Genomic DNA, 5,794 nt, shown 5'->3' with positions numbered 1-5,794 from the left:
CTTCTCTTGTCCTACCATTAGCTCTTTCACCCTTCATGTTGAAGTTCATACTAAATCCATGGATGTTGACTTTGTTATCATACCCTCTTTTGAGCAATTTTGTGTGAATTTGGGCTATCCTTGGCTATCGTCCATGAAGGTTATTGCTTCTCCAATCCACAAGTGTTTGAAATTTCCTCACAATGGAGAAATCATAACTATGAACCATAGCTTATTTTGTCCATCTGAAAGAAGCCCTAGCATTCCTATTGATTTCTTTTGGCCTAAACAATTTCAATCTCTTCCATCAAGGAGCAATGCTCTTTTTCAATCTTATCAAAAATGGAAGAAAGATATGATCTTATGCTTAAGTCAGCCTAGATCTCCAACACTTGACATTCCTATTATTCTTGAAGATGAGGTTCTTTCCCTTATGGATAGAACTAATCTCCCTCCTAAGGAAGATTGTCAACCTATTCCTATGGATGTGACTATACCTTCTCTTAAGAAGAACAACAATATCCTTCCTAAGGTTAGACATGTACCTCCTCCTCATTATAGGCCTGGTCTCCTTCCTACACCTAATATTCCTCCTTTGTATAGTGTAGTTACACCTCCTTCCTCTTATCAAGAGAAAATGCTTGCTTCTTATATTGTTCAACCTAAAATACCTCAACCTAAACCTTCAACTATCAAGGAGAGAAACATTCCTACTTGTTCAAATGTTCTCCCTCCTTCTCAGCCTTCCACTAAGACTCGATGGAATCGTTGTGTGAGAGAATGTCGATGAAGACATCATGTTCGATCTCGTGAAACTATCCCTCAAAGTAATCAATCTCCTCAGACTCCGACAGTCGACATGATTCCCTTTTCTCCCAAGCAATATGTTCAACCTACATCTCCAAATCATAAGTTGCACAAAATATTTGATGGTTTTACTCCTATTCGTGCTATTTCTCCTCTTTCTCTAAACTTTGACGAAGAAATGGTTGAAAATGTTATTCATAATGGCAATACAACTCCTAGTGCTTCTTATAGTGAGTATGAATATGTTGATGTGGACAACCATTTATCAACTGAATTTTTTAAAAACCCTAATCCTAGCTCCTAGAATCGAACAAAGTGACTTACAACATGAGCATAGTCCTTGTTTGGATCTTGTGATAGCTCCATCTGTTGTCCTCGATGTCACTCATTTAGCATGTTGCTTGCCTTCCCAAAATAGTGATCAGCAAGATCAAGGGGCGGATGTCGTGCTATATTAGAAATATTAGCATTGTAGATCTTCTCTCTCTCTCCTTTCTTTCTCTTTTGTGACCATTCTTCTATATGTATTCTTCTATTGTTCCCTTAATGTCTACTTGGGGACAATGCAAAGCATTGAGATCTTTTCTTGGTCTCTTTCATGTTGACTCAAAAGACATCCTATCTTCCCTTCTTCTAAGGTAGTGTCCTTTTTTGGGGAATGATGATTATTACATGCACATACATATATGATATACATGAGTTATCATACAGCATACTGACCCTGAGGAAAGTGAAACTACCTTGTACCTCATGTTTTGTGTTCATTATCCTTTGGTTTATTCCTCGATTGGGGGCTAAATCCTTGTGATAACGTGCTCCCTCCCTTCTCTTTCTCTTGGGTGTATCCTACCTTAAATAAATAGCTCCCTACAAGGTGTGTCCAATCGCTTTCACGTGGGGGCATACACTCTGCTCATATTTTCCTTCTTGATACTTAGAATTACTTAGTGAGCTTTGTTTTGCTTTGTAATCTTTAGTATCCTTTCTTTCATGACTCATAGTAAGGGGCTCTTTGCTACTTGCAGTCATGGTTCTCCCCTTCTCTATCTTCCCTTTTACTTTGTCAATCGAAGTCGTAAGATCCTAAGTCCACTGGGGGCTTGTTGCCTCCTTGATGTGGTAAAAGTATTTTAATCTTGTTTCTTTGTACTTTACCGACAGCATCGGTGTACGCTCATACTCCCGCTAAAGTGGGGGCTAAATATAGTGTCATAAAATTGCAACCCTAGCAATTTTTTACTGCATTAGGGTCCTCACACATGCGAGATCAAATTCTCTAGCCTGATCAAAGACCAAAGATTGCTCAACCCTTGGGATCGGCTTCTTCCTTGGCCTCCGCACCACCCTGTCTACACTCTACCCTGGATAAAGGGGTAGGACAGGGGTGTGGCGCCCATGTCCCCCCTAGGACAGGGGTGTGGCACCCATGTCCCCCCTAGGACAGGGGTGTGGCACCCATGTCCCCCCTAGGATAGGGGCGTGGCACCCTTTTCCTCCCAGGATAGGGACATGGTGCTCTTGTCCCTGCCTTATTTTGGGGCAGGACCTTTCCTAGAGCATGCAGTGTAGGTTGTGCAGTGAGTGCAAGAAAACTCCCCCGATGTTGGCCTATGATGAAAATCAAATTCAGTAACATGTATTTAATAGGCATTTGTCCTCTCATTTTCATAAGTTGGATAACGTGGGAGTTGTTCAAGTTGCATAAGCAATCAAGCATTCAAGATCATTCAAGCATTCAAGCATTCATTTCCAGCATTAAGCATTCAAGATCATTCAAGCATTCAAGCATTCGTTTTCAGTATTAAGCATTCTCAAGTCTCCCTTCAAGGCTAGGTGTTTCATTCAAGTCAAGGATTCAACCATCGAAGAGGAGATTTCTTTCAACATTCAATTCCACACAATCATTTCTATCAACATTGCTATCACAACCTCCCTTGAGGTGATTTACAATTCAGTCTTTCATTTACATCTACTTGCAAGTAATTTCTTTCATTACTTGGTTAATTCCAAAATTGGGGTTTGACCTAAAGGCAAACCCCCAATCCCAACCCATTTTCCTCTCTTTTATGTGTGTAGGTTGCACGTGCACAGCTGTACTTTCGAATTCGGGCTCCATTTGTAGAGGCAGAAAAACCCCTTTCGTTTCGCAGATTTTTCGAAGGATCGTGTACATTCCCGCCACGGTCCGGGCAAATTTCCACAAATTCACAAGGCGACTTCATTTCGACATATTACTACCAGATCCAAGTGCACAATTTCATCCCATACTCTGATCTCAAGTTATAATCAGTTCTTTGTCACTTTTTCACTACATACTTCAATCAATTCTTTTTCATTTCAAATAGGAAGAGAGGATTAGCTTATCATTCCCATTTCACTCAGAATTCTATCTTCTTTTATGGAGGGTTGAATCTAGTGAATTATCCTCTCATGTTCCAATGTAATTAGGTGAAAAGTGTTTGAAGGGAAATCCATAGTGAAACTCTCATCTCTCCTTGGAGGGAAAGGGTAGTTTTCCTCTTGATCTCTCATTCACATTTCACCACATTACAAATGTTAATATTTATTTATATTTTCCCTTCATCTAATCTATCGATGTATCGTTTGTACCAACCTCAAGGGTGGCGAAAGGAATTTTTAAAATCTGATCATAATGATTGCGCTGAAATTCAAACCTAAAACTTTGCTTGGGCGACAAGGAAAAAAAATTTCTTCATAGTATACCCTACCACCCTTACAAATGTTTCGGGAGCTTAAGGGAATTGCCCGAGGGGACTTGGTCATTAGTAGCCTTGATATCTCTCGGCTTACCTTATATATTATGATATATGCTTATAAGAATACATTAACATACAAAATTTTATCAATTAATAGGTCTAAATTAACTTAGATATATTTATACAAATATTTTTAATTAGATATAGATATAGATATAGATATAGGTATAGATATGTATGTATATGTATGTATATATATGCATATATAATTTTAAATAATGCATTAGTGTAGCAAGTGGTGCTAATAGAAAGACATACATAGTTCTACAACTTTAGGTCCTCATGTAAATACACTGCAAAGAGATAAGTAAAATATGAGAAAAATTACACACACACACACATACATACATATGTATACATATATATACATACATACATATATACATACATACATAAGTATATTATAGTAAATTAATTATAATATTATAAAAATGTAATGTGAATGGCAACTTTTTAAACTTTGAAAATACCTAAGCTCTTGACAACTTTAATTATATATGGAAAAACCATCACTCGATGAAAATAATTCCATAATCATTTGGAAAATTGGTCATTCTCCCTTTTTTCATTTGAATAAATGCACTACAACTGTAATTAGTCATTTGTTGGCATTCTTGATTCGTTTTGTCAAGAATTCTTTCTCTATTTTGTGCTCTTCTCTCTCAATGGAAACTATCATATAGAATGTTTAATATGTTGATAAAATGAAAGCAAAGCATCGGTAGACAAATAATTTATTGACTTTGATTTTGTTATCTTGTTTGTGACCATTATGCTATTTATTGGGTTGCTAAACAATGGATTGATTTTGATCACCTATAGTTCGGCTACTATGAGTTTGTAACTTGATTCTACATATATAATCAACCAAACATAATACAAAGAAGTGGGTAATATAATAGAGGAAGAATAGCCACACATGTCCTGCTACTAACAAACAATACTGATATCAGTTTCAGAATGGCCTAGTGTTGATTCTCTTACATTCAATTGTGATCTGCTAAAATCAAACCTAGAAAAAATGAAAAACAAACAGGAGAGAGGACCCAATAGTAGTGCACCCTAACTGTGCGCTTCTCAAAATCCTACGTGAAAATCTCAAATCATTCCCATTTTTTTACAGCAGCTTAGTTCCAGCAAGTTCATTTCTTATAACTAAGGTTTTAGGGACAAATCATCAAATACGATGCCACATCAACATGCTTTTTGTCAAGGTACCCAAGATTTGTATTGTCGAAGTTCTGAACTGACCAACAAATGCTATAGTAATTATAAAGCATTAACTTTTCTACATCTAAGCCTCTAAACTTCAAAGAAGCGAATTTTTGTATAAAACCCTATCTTCCACCTAGTAAAGAAAGCCAAGGCATGGCTTCCACCGCCAAAGGTTGTCTGTCAAATTTTCAAATGCACAAGATTCGTATGGTGTTGTCGAGTGAAGGAGAGAAGGAGAACATATTTTCCCTAAATCGTAAAGAAATTGGTAGTTGTGTTGCTGCAAATTCCTAAAGATGGAGACCCCGATGACTCATTTGGCACAAAAAAACCACAAATAGATTGAGATTTAAAGCATTTTGAGAAGAAAAAATGAAGGAAAAGAGAAGCAAGAGCTATGACGATTTGGGCATAGACATAGTCGGGAGCTTCTTCAAGTTGATAGAGGGCATTGGGCCCCTTTCACCCAGTGGATGAAACACAGAGATCACAGGAGATAGCAAATGTACGCATGGTAGTTGCCCAAACCAGTGATGAAAGATTTTCTTATCAACACCAACATGAAACTCTCCAACGGCGGAAAAAACTATCGACCACGAAAAATAATGATTTGATGAAATATCCCCCTTGGGTATTTGCTTTCTAACTCACCGAATTACTTCACAGAAAATTTGCCAATAACTTGAACAAATTGACTTCTAATCATTCAACGGTTTTATTAAAAAAACATTAATATCAGATTGAAAAGTTAAACAGAAGCTGAATTTGAGTTTAACTATCAACTTCTACATCCATCAGCATAATAATAAAATTAGCTATCCAATCATAGTTACAGAACATTCAGCAAGATTGGATACACTGAAATCTCCCAATCTCAATACAGAGTGCACAGTAGGATTGGAATTTCACATGCCAACAACAAATATGTTGATTTCTTTAATATACATCAGTCAGAGTAGATCTTTCACTATCGTAGCTAGTCTTCTTCAGAAAGGATTTCGTCCTCAGAAAGGCTG

The sequence above is a fragment of the Cryptomeria japonica genome, chromosome 2 (assembly GCF_030272615.1).
Source record: "Cryptomeria japonica chromosome 2, Sugi_1.0, whole genome shotgun sequence".
Lineage (NCBI taxonomy): Eukaryota > Viridiplantae > Streptophyta > Pinopsida > Cupressales > Cupressaceae > Cryptomeria > Cryptomeria japonica.
The sequence above is the reverse complement of the archived record's forward strand: the minus strand, read 5'-3'. Positions refer to the sequence as shown.